We start from the raw sequence: 17,977 nt of genomic DNA on the forward strand, positions 1-17,977 counted from the left end.
CTCCCTGTAAAATATAGAATAGAATTTAAAATCCTTCTTCTCACATACAAATCCCTTCATAATCAAGCTCCTTCATACCTTAAAGACCTCATAGTACCATATTATCCCAATAGACCACTTCGCTCTCAGAGTGCTGGCCTACTTGTGGTTCCCAGAGTTCTCAAAAGCAGAATGGGAGGCAGAGCCTTTAGCTATCAAGCTCCTCTCCTGTGGAACCAGCTCTCAGCCTGGGTTCAGGAGGCAGACACTCTCTGTACTTTTAAGGCTAGACTTAAAACCTTCCTCTTTGACAAAGCATATAGTTAGGGCTGGCTTCAGGCAACCCTGAACCATCCCTTAGTTAGTTATGCTGCTATAGGCCTAGACTGCCCGAGGACCATCGGTGCACTGAGCTCCCCTACCCTACCCCCCCCCCCTTCTCTCCCACCTCATGTATATTCCACCATTGAATGTTACTAACCTTGTGCTCTCTCTCTCCCCTAGTTTGTGCTCTCTCCCTCCCTCTCTCTCTCTCTCTCTCTGTACCTTCTGCAGGTGTCCCTGGTCCTGGAGCTGTTTATCGCTGATGTGCAGTTACTGGCCCCACCAACTTGCAGTGTCTATTTGTTGTTTATTTTTGCTGTTCTTTTCTCTCTGCTCTATCCACTCACCCCAACCGGTCGAGGCAGATGGCCGCCCAAACTGAGCCCGGTTCTGCTGGAGGTTTTTTTCTTCCGTTAAAGGGAGTTTTTTTCCTCTCCACTGTCGCCAAGTGCTTGCTCATAAGGGAATTGTTGGGTTTTTAGTTTTAGTTTTTGTAAAGTGCCTTGAGATGATTTGTATTGTGATTTGGCGCTATACAAATAAAATTGAGATAAATTGAGAAATTGAGATTTTGAAAGAGACTTTGTGTTACAGACTGATGCCTCAGATAGAGGTTTGGGGGCAGTCCTTCTGCAGGAAATAGAAGGCAATCTACATCCTGTGGCTTATATCAGCCGGAAGCTGTTCTCGAGGGAGGTGCGGTATTCCACGGTGGAGAAGGAAGCCCTCGCCATTAAATGGGCATTGGATTCCTTGAAATATTATCTATTGGGACGAGACTTTATTCTCCAGACGGACCATAAGGCTTTGAGGTGGTTGGACCAGATGAAAAACACCAATGGGAGGATCACACGTTGGTACCTGGCTATGCAACCCTTCAGGTTCTCCATCCAGTATGTTCCGGGCAGGACTAATGTGATGGCAGACTACTTGTCTCGCTGTCCTAGCGAGACTTTTGAAGAGGGGGGGTGTGTGATGGCCTCAGCTTTGGCCATCCCATGAAGTAACTACTCACCGTTTTGTGGACCCTGGGGCGTCATCCAAAGGATTGGACTGAGTTCTTGGGGAGGTTGAAATACTGTTTGCCCCAATTGGACTATACCAATGGCTGCCCCAGGAGGAGGGGGAGGTCTATAAGGGAGATGTTTAATTTGATTTATATAGTTATTTTGGAATATTATTTGTTATGTTAATTTTGTGTATTTATTAATAAGAATTAAGTTTAGAAATTATTTGTTTAGAGTTTATTTGTGAATTATTTAGTAGTTGTCTTGTGTTTATTCCCCTGTGTGTTGTGTATTGGTTTGGCCAGCCAGTATATATGTTCCCCTGTGTGTCAATTTGGGTTGGGTCATTTTTGGTTTGTTAGTTTGGGGTCTAAGATGTTTAGTTAATAGTTTTTCTGAGTTGAGTTATCCTGTGTTGACCTCTTTTAGAGCTCTTTAGTTAGTAATTCGTTATTTTTGTATTTGCCTAAGTTTTTTAAGGGTGAATAAATCCCCTTTGTTTTGAAAAATTCCTGGCATCCTGTGTCTGCCTGCACGGACCTTCACAATCATGAGACCAAAGACATGTTGCATGTGTCTGTTTTCATGGAGGACCATGAGTTTGTGTGAACATGGATAAACCTCCAGGCAGCACCGATTCAATCTGGTCTCTGGACTTTAAAGGATTCAAGAGATCTGATTAGACTCATGTCAGGACTTCCTGTGGGGCCTTAAACACCACCTCACCGTTAAGACGCTGAATCAAATCAATGTCAGTTTGTGTCCCCAGCTGATTTACACACAATATGTTTCTTATGGATGGATATTCACAGCCAGATGCCAAAACCTGTGCAGCTCTGAGTTCTACCAAGATTTCAACTCTACTGGTCTAAAAACAGGTGATGAAAGGGGGCAGGTCAATGTGCACCTCATGTCATGAAGCTAACAGAGATCTTTGACTGAAGGTCAACCACTAATTCCCACTGGAAAAGTAGATGAGACCATCAATGACATGTTTCTGCAGCATTTTCCACAGAGTTTCTGTGAAGTGAGATTAAAGCTGCAGCATCATTTCCTGTAGCTAACAGCTAATAATAATGGAGGAGGCTCATTGGAGAGAGCCATGTGTTTCATTTGAATCACAGGGAGAGTTAGGACTCTGTTCACTTTCAGCTCATTCCAAATGTTCAGATTTAACATGCAGACATGCTCCATCTTCAGACTAACATATTGGAATGAGTAGAACTGAAATATAGAGAAACAAGATTCAAGTCCCAGGTGTCTGCACTGGAGCTGTAACAAACACTAAATAATGTCGTTCTAGGAAATATTTGCATTTGTATTGATTTGTTTGAACAATAAATGGATCATATGAAGGTTTAAAAGACACAAGAATAGAAAAAGATTTGTACAGTGAAGATCAAAAACTCCAGAGGTTTTATCATCACGTCTCAACATGAGGATTTTCAAAATCCAACCAATAAAAAGAAACAACATGAGACATGAATAAATGTCAAAGATTATGTTGTTGCAAACTTGTCCAGTCAGATCAGATTGAAAAATCTCCAATGATTCTTTATTGTAGCTACTTCACTGCACTGGTTTATGTGTGTATTGAATAATTCAACTGGAAACAATCATTGGAAAGTCTGAGACACCAAATCAGGCTGATTCAGACATTTGGAGATAAACTACATGTGAAATATACATGAAGATCAAAAATGATCCCAATATTTAGTTTGGAAAATAAAGGAGCTGAGTGTTCAGTTCATCTACTTAGAGCAACTCTCACTAATCTTTTCTGGAAACATCCTTGGAAGTTAGGAAACAATTTGTTGAACCAACCTGTTGATTTTGTTGATGATGTTATTCCAGTTTCCATGATATTTCATCTTAGTTTGGCATCAGACTTTTTCCTGATGACGTCTGAGAAAGTGGATTATTCCTAAAGTAAAGACAATCATTAGATTGACAGGAAATATTACACACTTCAATTTACTGAGACTGAAGAAAAATCTATTCCATTTACACAACTGAGACATTTTTCTAGTTCACCATTTGTGCTGTTCACTTCCCAAATCCACAGTTTGGAAAATGGAAAAAACTAGAACATCATGCATAAAGTAAATGTAGGTGAAGGAGCAGGAGCCATGTGATGAATAAGAACGGGCCCTTTTGGTACCACACAGGAAATATCAGCAGTATATTAGTGTTCACATCAGTCAGACTCTGGTCATATTCTGGTCTTTGCTGCCCTCTAGTGGATCCTGTCAGCTGTGAGAACTACAAGGTGACACTTCATCACCACAGTGCTACAGCAGAGGACAGGACAGGACTGATCCAGTGAGGGGGGTTAGGTCAGGACTGGGATTCACAACATTTTATAATATAACACAGTTATAATGAATAACTGTATTTATACTGCACCCCTATAAAGGCTAACTGTGGACAGTGTATGTTTGTTTCACATGTTGAAAAGTCAGGGTAGGCCTTAAAAAAACTAAGGCCACTGATCACCTTCAAACTCTGAAGTTGATGAAGTTAAAAGTGGAACGTTTTAAGAGCTAAAACGTGGATTACATCCTACAGGTTCCTTTGGACTGCAGTTAAATGAAATGTTTTTTTAAGTCCATTAGAACCTTCTCAGACTTAATGTGACTCTGCCAGAGGATGAAGTTCACACAACAAAAACACACAATTGTATGTTAATGGACCTCAGTGTATTTGTTCTTTTATGTTATTGCTTTGAATGACACTTGATTACAATTAAACTGAATAAACTCAAAATGACTGGACTCAAAACCTAAAGACTATGTGACAACTGACCACCTCCGCACCAGCCTCACCTGGGCCCAGTCCCGGATCTCACCAGCTTCCAATGCACTCACTCCCTGTAGCCAGGCTGGGGGCCTCTACATTATCCTCACCACAGGACCAGACTCCATCATGATCTCTGTCATCTGAAAACCAGGTCAGTGCCAATTGATCAATCAATCCATCTGCAGCTGATCAATATCATAAGTGGGTATCTACAATCAGCCAGCAGATAATAAGCAGCTCATCAATAGTCAATAGTGAGGAATCAGTCATCAATCAGGACAAACATCCTAAACGTCCAAAGAAGAAGAAGAAGAAGTACTTTATTAATCCCCAAGGGGAAATTCAGTTGTTACAGCAGTTATTAAATTAGCGATTATTTAAATTATATTGATTAATAGTAATTCATAAAGTAATTAATAAAGTAATAAAGTAATAATAATAAACTGTTTATTTGGGGGGGGTTGTGTGTGTGTGTGTGTGTGTGTGTGTGCGCGTGTGTGCGTTATTGTTTATATTGAGGAATTATAGAGTCTTATGGCCGTGGACACAAAAGACTTCCTGAATCTTTCAGTCTTGGCTTTAGGGGGAATTAGTCTGTGGCTGAATGAACTTCCCATTCGCCACAGTTCCTCATGAAGTGGGTGGGCAGGATTGTCCAATATGGAGTTTATTTTGTCCACCATCCTCCTCTCTGCCACAGCCTCCAGACTGTCCAGTTCCAGTCCAACAACAGATTTTGCCTTCCTGATTAACTTATTTAGTCTGTTGGCCTCACCAACCTTGATGCCACCTCCCCAGCACACAACTGCAAAGGACAGTTCACTTGCTACTACAGACTGATAGAACATCTTCAGTAGCTTGTTGCACACACCAAAAGAACAGAGTCTCCTGAGGAAGAACAGTCTGCTCTGTCCTTTCTTGAAGAGTGCATCTGTATTGTTTGACCAATCCAGTTTGTTGTTAATGTGGACTCCAAGGTATTTGTAGGATTCCACAATCTCTACTTCGTCTCCAAGGATGGAGACAGGGACTGGGGTCTTCCTGTTTCTCCTAAAGTCCACCACCAGTTCTCTGGTTTTCTTGATGTTGAGCTTTAGACAGTTGTTGTTACACCAATCAACAAAGCTTTTTATCAAGTGTCTGTATTCCTCATCGTTATTATTGTTGATGCATCCAATGATTGAAGAGTCATCAGAGAACTTTTGGAGGTGACAGGTTCCTGAGTTGTAGCGGACGTCTGAGGTGTAGAGTGTAAACAGGAATGGTGCTAGTACAGTTCCTTGAGGTGCACCGGTGCTGCTCATCACCACATCAGATATGCAGCCATCTAAGCGAACGAACTGTGGCCGCCCAGTGAGGTAGTCTTTGATCCACTCCACCATGTCTGCGGGAACTTCCATATCCTGCATCTTTGCACTTAGCAGGTGGGGCTGAATAGTGTTGAAAGCACTTGAAAAGTCAAAAAACATGACTCTCACAGTGTTGCCCTGCCTCTCCAGATGGGAGTATGCTCTGTGCATTAAGAAGATGATGGCATCTTCCACTCCGATGTGTTCTTGATATGCAAACTGCAGGGGGTCCAGAAATTCAGACACTTGGGACCTCAGGTGTTGCAGGACCAGTCTCTCAAACACTTTCATGACATGTGATGTTAGCGCTACTGGTCGGAAGTCACTAAGGGTACTGGGATGGGTTCTTTTTGGTAATGGGACAATACAGGAAATTTCCCATAACTTAGGCACCTTTTTGAGCCTCAGAGAGAGGTTGAAGAGTTTCTGAAAAACCTCTGCAAGCTGTCCAGCACACACCTTAAGTACTCTGGGACTGATCTCATCTGGTCCTTTTGCTTTGTTGGCCTTTAGTTTAGCTAGTTCCTTCCTCACCTGTTCTGTGGCAAAGGCTGGGCCTGTGTATTGTGTTGATGAGGAGTCAGATGATGAGGGCAGGGGAGGAGTTATTGTAGGTGAGGTATACTTCAATGTTGTATGGCTGCTGATAGAGGAGATGGTATCAGTGGGCAATGGGGAGGCAGCATTGGTAGAGATGTTGGGTGGGGTGATGCGAAGAGACCCCAAGGCATCAGCTAAGGTGGTGTAGGGAGGAGGGATGGTGTGTGAGGACAATGGATCAGAGTAAGAAGCAGAGGTGGTGCCAAATCTATTAAAGAACAGGTTAAGTTCATTAGCAAACTTTGAGTCTCCTTCCACAGCAGTGTGCGACTTCTTATAACCAGTCATTATTTTCATCCCATTCCACACCTCTTTGATATTGTTCAATTCAATTCAATTCAATTCAATTTTATTTGTATAGCGCCAAATCACAATACAAATCATCTCAAGGCACTTTACAAAAACTAAAACTAAAAACCCAACAATTCCCTTATGAGCAAGCACTTGGCGACAGTGGAGAGGAAAAAACTCCCTTTAACGGAAGAAAAAAAAACCTCCAGCAGAACCGGGCTCAGTTTGGGCGGCCATCTGCCTCGACCGGTTGGGGTGAGTGGATAGAGCAGAGAGAAAAGAACAGCAACAATAAACAACAAATAGACACTGCAAGTTGGTGGGGCCAGTAACTGCACATCAGCGATAAACAGCTCCAGGACCAGGGACACCTGCAGAAGGTACAGAGAGAGAGAGAGAGAGAGAGAGAGGGAGGGAGAGAGCACAAACTAGGGTAGAGAGAGAGCACAAGGTTAGTAACATTCAATGGTGGAATATACATGAGGTGGGAGAGGGGGGGGGGGTTAGGGTAGGGGAGCTCAGTGCACCGATGGTCCTCAGGCAGTCTAGGCCTATAGCAGCATAACTAACTAAGGGATGGTTCAGGGTTGCCTGAAGCCAGCCCTAACTATATGCTTTGTCAAAGAGGAAGGTTTTAAGTCTAGCCTTAAAAGTACAGAGAGTGTCTGCCTCCTGAACCCAGGCTGAGAGCTGGTTCCACAGGAGAGGAGCTTGATAGCTAAAGGCTCTGCCTCCCATTCTGCTTTTGAGAACTCTGGGAACCACAAGTAGGCCTGCACTCTGAGAGCGAAGTGGTCTATTGGGATAATATGGTACTATGAGGTCTTTAAGGTATGAAGGAGCTTGATTATGAAGGGATTTGTATGTGAGAAGAAGGATTTTAAATTCTATTCTATATTTTACAGGGAGCCAATGAAGAGAAGCCAATATAGGAGAAATATGATCTCTCTTGCTAGTTCGTGTCAGGACTCTGGCTGCGGTATTCTGGATTAATTGGAGGCTTTTTATTAAGATATTAGGACATCCAGATAGTAATGAGTTACAGTAATCTAGCCTTGAGGAAACAAATGCATGGACTAGTTTTTCTGCATCATTTTGAGACAGGATGTTCCTAATTTTGGAAATGTTGCGCAGGTGAAAGAATGCAGTTCTAGAAATTTGTTTTATGTGTGAGTTAAAGGACATGTCCTGGTCAAAAATAACTCCAAGGTTTTTTACAGTAGTGCTGGAGGCCAGGGCTATGCCATCTAGAGTAGCTATAATTTTAGAAAAGTTATTTCTGAGATTTTTAGGCCCAAATATAATGACTTCTGTTTTCTCCGAGTTTAAAAGTAAAAAGTTACTGGTCATCCAAGCCTTTATGTCAGTTAGACAGGCTTGAAGTCTGGTTAACTGGTTTGTGTTAACAGGTTTAATAGATAGATATAACTGAGTGTCATCCGCATAGCAGTGGTAATTAATAGAGTGCTTCCTAATGATATATCCTAAAGGAAGCATGTACAGGGTGAACAGAACCGGTCCTAGCAGAGAACCTTGTGGAACTCCATAACTAACTTTTGTCCGTGTGGAAGGTTCATCATGGACATGAACAAACTGGAATCTGTCCGATAAATAGGATTGGAACCACTTTAACGCTGTTCCTCTGATACCAATCACATGCTCCAGTCTCTGTAATAAGATGTTGTGGTCAATGGTGTCGAATGCTGCACTAAGGTCTAGGAGGACAAGTATCGAAACAAGTCCATTATCTGAGGCTAAGAGAAGATCGTTGGTAACTTTCAACAGTGCTGTTTCTGTACTATGATGTGCTCTAAATCCTGATTGGAAATCTTCAAATAGTTCATTCCTGTGTAAGTGGTCTGATAGCTGCTTAGCAACAGCTTTTTCTAGGATTGTTCTGTCTCAACTTGTGCTCTACTCTGTCTCTGTAGAGCTGCTTTGCCTCCCTCAGCTTCCTCTTGAGTTCCTTCTGTGCGGCTCGGAGTTCCTCCTTGTCTCTCGCCATGAATGCCCTCTTCTTCTTATTGAGGAGGCCTTTAATGTCCTTATTTATCCATGGCTTATTATTGGGGAAACAAACGAACTTTTTTGGACGAAACAATATTGTCCTCACAGAAGTGGATGTAATCTGTGATGCAGTGAGAGATAACTTCGATGTCCTCACCATGAGCGTCCATGAAAAGGTCCCAGTTTGTAACCCTGAAGCACTCCTGCAGGGCCTCCTCAGCATCCTTTGACCAAACTCTCACATACCTCTTGGTAGCAGACTGTTGTCTTACTACAGGCTTGTATGTTGGTACTAAATATATTAAGTTGTGGTCTGATCCACCAAGTGGGGGTAGGGCTGAAGAGCTATATGCCTCCTTCACATTGGCATAAAGGAGAGGAGAATAAAATGCAAAGAGAATCAAGAATAAATGGAGAATAAATGTCATAAAACAGTTCATGTGTAGCAACAAAATGGAAAGACAATGAAAAAGTTTCTTAAAAGGTGAAAGAAGAAAATCTGTGAAAGAAGCTTTTGGTCGTCTACAACCAGATGATCAGTGAAGTCGTCATTCAGCAAATTTCCACTGTCCTTCAGCTCGACTCAGTCGGACCACAACCCAAACAAGCAAAGGCAAAATGAATCTGGTCTTTGTTTTTCCTCTAAAACTGGTTCTGACCTCAAAACTAGGACTGGATCAGATTTCTAGTCCAAACCCAGATTAAAGTGATTCTCCACAGATTTGATTCATTAACATGATCAAATGATAAAGATGGTTTTTCACTGATGAGCCAAAACACTGTAGATGCTCACAGATGAAGTGTAACACTGATTCTCTCATAACGACACGTCCAACACAAACACTGAAGCATTAAATGATTCAACACAAGTTTTCACTTTCTCTGCAGTTCATGACCCCGCTCTGACCTCGAGCCTCTACTACCTCTGGATATGCAAGATTCAGAATTATTAGAAATGATGGGAGGAAGTTCATCTGTTGAGGATCAAGTCCAACAGCAAAGTGACCACATGCAAATTTAACCCAATTTACACCCCCCCTCCCCCCCTTTTTTTCAGCACACGGCTGAAAAACACATAGCCAAATTAAACTAGCTGTTGTTCTTACATTTTAAGAGTAATATTGACGGCCTTGGTGCCGTTTGAAGCAAAAGCGTCCCAGTTTTCTATCGGCGCGCTGTAAAATGTGAAATATGACTCCCCTCCCCCTCTAGCGTCGAGCGCTGCCTGCCCAGTGTCAAACAATGCGACTGGCTGATTCTACTGTCAATCGAAGTTAGTCTATGCCCCCTGACTGGGATTTTCTCTGAGGATGTGAATTCTATTGGTTTTAGGGCTAATTACGCTGTGAAACGTAACAAACAGGTTTGATTGAGGCCTCATGTGGTTCACAGAAGCTTGCTAAGTCAAAATTTATTGAATGAACGGACAAAACAACCGTAAAACGAAGCGGATTACAGCTTTTCATGAGGCAGACGATGGATTTATGGATTTACTATGCGACACTCCATGTTTGAGTACACATGAAGTAACACGACAGAAAGGTAAGAAGCAGCGTACTGTACTGTATTTGTACTGTTGTTAAATATTAAGAAACTGTAGTCGCTGTGAATATTCAATACTAAATTGCTTTATACCATTTGAATCGTGAGACTTTAAGGTTTTATTAGATATAAAATGTGTTAGATTGTATTCAAATTTATCCGACGATCTTTGGTGAAATATCTGGACATACTTTGGACTAACTTTGGAACAGGAACAGGTGCACACTGGTCAGTTTGCTAGACCTGACAAGTCTTTGTCTAACAATTAACTAGAAGCTACAGTTACTAGTTCAGTGTAGTCAGATTAAATCAACAGAAAACATGATGTTTCATTTTATTTAAAGTATAAAACACACACACACACACACACACACACACACACAAAACAGCTTAGCTGAGAAACCAGCTTCAAGTTTGTCTGTTAATGATAAAGTATTTTAAAGACTAGAATGAAAATGAAAGTAAAAACTGTATGATCCAACACTTCAACAACTACATGTATAACACAGGATTTTTAATGTGGATCTTACCTGAATGTGTGACAGGAAGCAGCAAAAGCAAAGAAAGAAGCTCTATCGTGTTTCAGCAGCTGTGCAGTAAACAGCACATCGAGGCAAGTAACGTTTTCACAAAACCAAGGAGGGATGAGGTTTTTCTTTGGGTGTTCATGGTGGAAAAATGGGAGGCAGGCAAATCTGGGAACTGGAGACTGGAATAAGTAGAAAGTCTAGAAAGTAACAGGGGCAGGAAAAAAAGAAGTGGGACTGGATCAGAACTTGGATTGTGACAATAGTAGTTATATACTGAATAGTTACAGGTTACATGAAACAAGTACTTTTACTATGATACTTTAAGTACATTTTCTTGATAAAATATTCCAAGTTCCTCTTCCACCACCGGCACTACCAGGTTTTTATTTAACCAGTGATATCAGATGGTGTAATGGACCAGACTCACATTCAGTCCACATCCATCACACATGGGGGTTCAGTAGTATTACCCTGCAGTGAATTTACTAAGTGAAGTATTTTATTTAGGTACAGCTTTGAAATATTTGTACATGAATGTCCAAGCAGTTCCTAAATTATGACACATGGGAATAAATTAAACTCCAACTTATTTCAATATTATTTAAAATAACATCAAAGCTGCTTATTTCTACATGAAAATCAAGTTTTTCTCTGTTTGATGTTTGTTCAATGAGAAGTCAGACAACAGGAAAATGATCAGAACATCAGTTTGTTTTCTCCAAATGAAGTTTGGATGCCAGGATTAAATTCATCTATCAGACAAAAAGATTCATGTTTGAATGTTATTGGGGCCTTTATAAGTCCTGTTTCATTTTTTGGTAACAGTTGATTTGTTGGTTTGGTTGGAAAGAAATAAATTCACATCCAATGGATCTAAAACATGCAACAGCCAACAAATTGCTGACTAGAGTTAAACTTCTGAGTAAAGTCACTGCAGTCGGCCCAGAAAAACACTGAGAACAAGACAAAGCTGTGGCTCAGAGTGACACAGGGTTAAAGTTCAGTCTAATGGCTGCTTCAAATGCAAAACATCCTTCAAACAATATGAGATAAAAAGCCTTATACTGCGACACTTTCATCAGTTTCTCTTCTAACATTTCACTTTTTACATTTAACTAAACATGAAAACCTTCAGAGCTCTGAATAAAGAACAAAATAATGTCATTCACGTTCATCTACCCGGGTAGTGTGTTTTTGACTTCCCTCAGCTTTATTTTGATGAGGTCACAATGCTTATCTGGAGTTGTAAGCGATGAAAACTGGCGTTGTTTCAGGGTATCTGCAGGTTTCTAAGAGCTAGATTTAAGACTTTTTAAGACCTTTTTAATACCACGCTGAATGAAATTTAAGACCAATTTTGTAGAAATAAAATAAAACATCCCACAATACAACCAATTGCCATAACACACTATTTATTGATATAAACTGTTTACACACCGTTTGATTTATTGAGTAAAACAAAAATAAAATGCCAGGTGTTTTCCGACAGGTTTCCGCAGCCGCTTTGTCTTATTCACACCGCATGTGGGTCTCCAAAGCTTTACTACCCATTGTTCCGAGTTTTACATTTTTTTTGCACAGCCTGCACCGGACCTCGAACACGTTGCCACTAACTGGACTTAACCACGGCGCAAAATTAGGGTTTTGTAACCAATTGTCATTAAATTTACATTTACCCATGGCAAAAGACTAATGCTGAAACTTCCCCGCAGTTCACGCAGCTGCCGGAAAGCATGTGTTAAATAAACTCCCCTCAAACCCGTATTTTAGTTGGTTCCGCCTATTTCGTTCTGCGTAACAAATACGCGAAAGGCTTTCAAATTGATTTCAAGATGAAAATAAAATATTCTTTACGGGGTCAGATTTCATTTTAAGACCTTTGAAACGCGAATTTAAGACATTTTAATGCTAATTAAGGCCTTAGTTTTATAATATGGAATTTAAGACTTTTTAAGACTTTTTAAGGATCCGCGGACACCCTGTGTTTAGTCTTCTCGACTGGTCCGAAACATTGCTGCTCCCACGCTGCACGTCTTCCCCTTGACCGCAGAACCATCACCCGCCAGCCTCGTTCAATTTTTCTTTAGTCTCTGTCTCTCACTTTCAAAATCTTTAGTCACCAAGCACGTCAAAGCAAACAACCAGAAGATATAGCATCTGAACAGTAGATCTTCCCAATTTACACTCTTAATATTTTGTCTCTTTAGTTGTTTTTCCTAGCTACCGAAAAAACTCCTCGCTCTCGCTGCAGCAACAACTCTATTTAGGCCCGAGCCCACTGAAAGTGCAGGCAAGGGCCTATTGTAATCGCTCAGTGAGCCAGGAGTACAAAATTGCAAGGGGTCCCCCCAGGTAGCATGGATGACTTACCCACACCCCACCATGACGTGGGACTGCGCGAGACCTTTCCGAAAATATATATATTATGATTGACAGGTGGCCGTGGGCCTGGAAATCGTTAGGAATATTCTTATTATTATACTTTTCTGCGCTTTAATAAACTCAATTTTGACCCCCTGAACATATTCGAAAACTCACAAAAATTTGCACCCAAGTCAGAATCGTGAAAAAATTTTGTTTTTTAAAGGTTTCACACACGACCTCAAAACAACGGCTCCACAGCGCCCCCGGGAAAAGTTGAAATACATTGCGCCTATGGGAGGCCGACCCACATTTTTTTCATCGCACACTCACCAAACTCAGCACGCCTCTTCTTCCTTTCGGGGCAAGCAAAAAAGCTTATCATGTCAAGGTCATATGACCAACAGGAAGTCCACCAGCCTGGAGTTTATCTAAAGGTCATTGAGTTCGCCGTTTTTTGCTGCCCTCGCATTCTTTCTAACTCGTCCTAGGGCTTTTCACCGATTGAGCTCATTTTTGGTCAGCATCACCTAGACCCATGGGGCTGCAAAAGTTATCCAAATTTTTTCGCTCACTTTCACGGTTTTCGTTTGATGCCGCCTTCCAGCCGACGTACGATTTTTGGCTCGCCACCATTTCTTCAACTTGTAATAACTCTCACACGCATGGTCGGATTTGAATCGGACCAATTGATGAATTGTAATCCCTGCCGCCCTGAACCCATTTCATTAAACTAAATCAAAATAGGCCCAATAGCGCCCCCTGTATAACGATTTGAAAATTGCCATTCAAACCAAAACATTTACTTTGTCAGAATTGTACCAAATTTGGCACACACATCCTTTAGGGCATCCTGATCATAAAAGCCAATTGGACCCATGCCCTATATTCAATGCTGTTGCCATGGTGATGACCAAATCTCGCCATTCATTTCCAATGAGAATTTTGCAAAATGTCCAGTTTTCACACACCTCGTACCTGAGCGAACTCGTCCTAGGGCTTTTGACCGAATGAGCTGATTCTTGGTGAGCATCATCTAGACATGAAGGGGCAGCTAAAGTTATCCAAATTTTTTTGCTAACTTTTACGGTTTTCCTTTGCCGGACCCCAGAAGTTGACCTATGTTTTGCCATCTTCATATTGTGATAACTCACAAACGCATGGTCGGATTTCAATCGGACCAATTGATGAATTGTAGAGCCCACTGGCCCTGTGACTATAGAGAAAGGGGGGGGGGGGGGGGGGGTAGGGTAGGGGAGCTCAGTGCACCGATGGTCCTCAGGCAGTCTAGGCCTATAGCAGCATAACTAACTAAGGGATGGTTCAGGGTTGCCTGAAGCCAGCCCTAACTATATGCTTTGTCAAAGAGGAAGGTTTTAAGTCTAGCCTTAAAAGTACAGAGAGTGTCTGCCTCCTGAACCCAGGCTGAGAGCTGGTTCCACAGGAGAGGAGCTTGATAGCTAAAGGCTCTGCCTCCCATTCTGCTTTTGAGAACTCTGGGAACCACAAGTAGGCCTGCACTCTGAGAGCGAAGTGGTCTATTGGGATAATATGGTACTATGAGGTCTTTAAGGTATGAAGGAGCTTGATTATGAAGGGATTTGTATGTGAGAAGAAGGATTTTAAATTCTATTCTATATTTTACAGGGAGCCAATGAAGAGAAGCCAATATAGGAGAAATATGATCTCTCTTGCTAGTTCGTGTCAGGACTCTGGCTGCGGTATTCTGGATTAATTGGAGGCTTTTTATTTAAGATATTAGGACATCCAGATAGTAATGAGTTACAGTAATCTAGCCTTGAGGAAACAAATGCATGGACTAGTTTTTCTGCATCATTTTGAGACAGGATGTTCCTAATTTTGGAAATGTTGTGCAGGTGAAAGAATGCAGTTCTAGAAATTTGTTTTATGTGTGAGTTAAAGGACATGTCCTGGTCAAAAATAACTCCAAGGTTTTTTACAGTAGTGCTGGAGGCCAGGGCTATGCCATCTAGAGTAGCTATAATTTAGAAAGTTATTTCTGAGATTTTTAGGCCCAAATATAATGACTTCTGTTTTCTCCGAGTTTAAAAGTAAAAAGTTACTGGTCATCCAAGCCTTTATGTCAGTTAGACAGGCTTGAAGTCTGGTTAACTGGTTTGTGTTAACAGGTTTAATAGATAGATATAACTGAGTGTCATCCGCATAGCAGTGGTAATTAATAGAGTGCTTCCTAATGATATATCCTAAAGGAAGCATGTACAGGGTGAACAGAACCGGTCCTAGCAGAGAACCTTGTGGAACTCCATAACTAACTTTTGTCCGTGTGGAAGGTTCATCATGGACATGAACAAACTGGAATCTGTCCGATAAATAGGATTGGAACCACTTTAACGCTGTTCCTCTGATACCAATCACATGCTCCAGTCTCTGTAATAAGATGTTGTGGTCAATGGTGTCGAATGCTGCACTAAGGTCTAGGAGGACAAGTATCGAAACAAGTCCATTATCTGAGGCTAAGAGAAGATCGTTGGTAACTTTCAACAGTGCTGTTTCTGTACTATGATGTGCTCTAAATCCTGATTGGAAATCTTCAAATAGTTCATTCCTGTGTAAGTGGTCTGATAGCTGCTTAGCAACAGCTTTTTCTAGGATTGTTCTGTCTCAACTTGTGCTCTACTCTGTCTCTGTAGAGCTGCTTTGCCTCCCTCAGCTTCCTCTTGAGTTCCTTCTGTGCGGCTCGGAGTTCCTCCTTGTCTCTCGCCATGAATGCCCTCTTCTTCTTATTGAGGAGGCCTTTAATGTCCTTATTTATCCATGGCTTATTATTGGGGAAACAAACGAACTTTTTGGACGAAACAATATTGTCCTCACAGAAGTGGATGTAATCTGTGATGCAGTGAGAGATAACTTCGATGTCCTCACCATGAGCGTCCATGAAAAGGTCCCAGTTTGTAACCCTGAAGCACTCCTGCAGGGCCTCCTCAGCATCCTTTGACCAAACTCTCACATACCTCTTGGTAGCAGACTGTTGTCTTACTACAGGCTTGTATGTTGGTACTAAATATATTAAGTTGTGGTCTGATCCACCAAGTGGGGGTAGGGCTGAAGAGCTATATGCCTCCTTCACATTGGCATAAAGGAGAGGAGAATAAAATGCAAAGAGAATCAAGAATAAATGGAGAATAAATGTCATAAAACAGTTCATGTGTAGCAACAAAATGGAAAGACAATGAAAAAGTTTCTTAAAAGGTGAAAGAAGAAAATCTGTGAAAGAAGCTTTTGGTCCGTCTACAACCAGATGATCAGTGAAGTCGTCATTCAGCAAATTTCCACTGTCCTTCAGCTCGACTCAGTCGGACCACAACCCAAACAAGCAAAGGCAAAATGAATCTGGTCTTTGTTTTTCCTCTAAAACTGGTTCTGACCTCAAAACTAGGACTGGATCAGATTTCTAGTCCAAACCCAGATTAAAGTGATTCTCCACAGATTTGATTCATTAACATGATCAAATGATAAAGATGGTTTTTCACTGATGAGCCAAAACACTGTAGATGCTCACAGATGAAGTGTAACACTGATTCTCTCATAACGACACGTCCAACACAAACACTGAAGCATTAAATGATTCAACACAAGTTTTCACTTTCTCTGCAGTTCATGACCCCGCTCTGACCTCGAGCCTCTACTACCTCTGGATATGCAAGATTCAGAATTATTAGAAATGATGGGAGGAAGTTCATCTGTTGAGGATCAAGTCCAACAGCAAAGTGACCACATGCAAATTTAACCCAATGGTTACACCCCCCCTCCCCCCCTTTTTTTCAGCACACGGCTGAAAAACACATAGCCAAATTAAACTAGCTGTTGTTCTTACATTTTAAGAGTAATATTGACGGCCTTGGTGCCGTTTGAAGCAAAAGCGTCCCAGTTTTCTATCGGCGCGCTGTAAAATGTGAAATATGACTCCCCTCCCCCTCTAGCGTCGAGCGCTGCCTGCCCAGTGTCAAACAATGCGACTGGCTGATTCTACTGTCAATCGAAGTTAGTCTATGCCCCCTGACTGGGATTTTCTCTGAGGATGTGAATTCTATTGGTTTTAGGGCTAATTACGCTGTGAAACGTAACAAACAGGTTTGATTGAGGCCTCATGTGGTTCACAGAAGCTTGCTAAGTCAAAATTTATTGAATGAACGGACAAAACAACCGTAAAACGAAGCGGATTACAGCTTTTCATGAGGCAGACGATGGATTTATGGATTTACTATGCGACACTCCATGTTTGAGTACACATGAAGTAACACGACAGAAAGGTAAGAAGCAGCGTACTGTACTGTATTTGTACTGTTGTTAAATATTAAGAAACTGTAGTCGCTGTGAATATTCAATACTAAATTGCTTTATACCATTTGAATCGTGAGACTTTAAGGTTTTATTAGATATAAAATGTGTTAGATTGTATTCAAATTTATCCGACGATCTTTGGTGAAATATCTGGACATACTTTGGACTAACTTTGGAACAGGAACAGGTGCACACTGGTCAGTTTGCTAGACCTGACAAGTCTTTGTCTAACAATTAACTAGAAGCTACAGTTACTAGTTCAGTGTAGTCAGATTAAATCAACAGAAAACATGATGTTTCATTTTATTTAAAGTATAAAACACACACACACACACACACACACACACACAAAACAGCTTAGCTGAGAAACCAGCTTCAAGTTTGTCTGTTAATGATAAAGTATTTTAAAGACTAGAATGAAAATGAAAGTAAAAACTGTATGATCCAACACTTCAACAACTACATGTATAACACAGGATTTTTAATGTGGATCTTACCTGAATGTGTGACAGGAAGCAGCAAAAGCAAAGAAAGAAGCTCTATCGTGTTTCAGCAGCTGTGCAGTAAACAGCACATCGAGGCAAGTAACGTTTTCACAAAACCAAGGAGGGATGAGGTTTTTCTTTGGGTGTTCATGGTGGAAAAATGGGAGGCAGGCAAATCTGGGAACTGGAGACTGGAATAAGTAGAAAGTCTAGAAAGTAACAGGGGCAGGAAAAAAAGAAGTGGGACTGGATCAGAACTTGGATTGTGACAATAGTAGTTATATACTGAATAGTTACAGGTTACATGAAACAAGTACTTTTACTATGATACTTTAAGTACATTTTCTTGATAAAATATTCCAAGTTCCTCTTCCACCACC

General features: G+C 41.2%; 1 long non-coding RNA gene across 1 annotated transcript; it reads right to left on the minus strand.

The window, feature by feature from the left end:
- Positions 1 to 3,025: 3,025 nt before the first annotated feature.
- LOC113141749 (uncharacterized) lies at positions 3,026 to 10,560 on the minus strand. Its single transcript, XR_003296806.1, has 3 exons — positions 10,429 to 10,560; positions 4,136 to 4,249; positions 3,026 to 3,234 (listed from the first exon to the last, which is right to left on the minus strand). It is a non-coding gene; the product is annotated as an uncharacterized LOC113141749 (long non-coding RNA).
- Positions 10,561 to 17,977: the final 7,417 nt, after the last annotated feature.

Source organism: Mastacembelus armatus, unplaced genomic scaffold, assembly GCF_900324485.2.
Source record: "Mastacembelus armatus unplaced genomic scaffold, fMasArm1.2, whole genome shotgun sequence".
NCBI classification, from domain to species: Eukaryota; Metazoa; Chordata; class Actinopteri; order Synbranchiformes; family Mastacembelidae; genus Mastacembelus; species Mastacembelus armatus.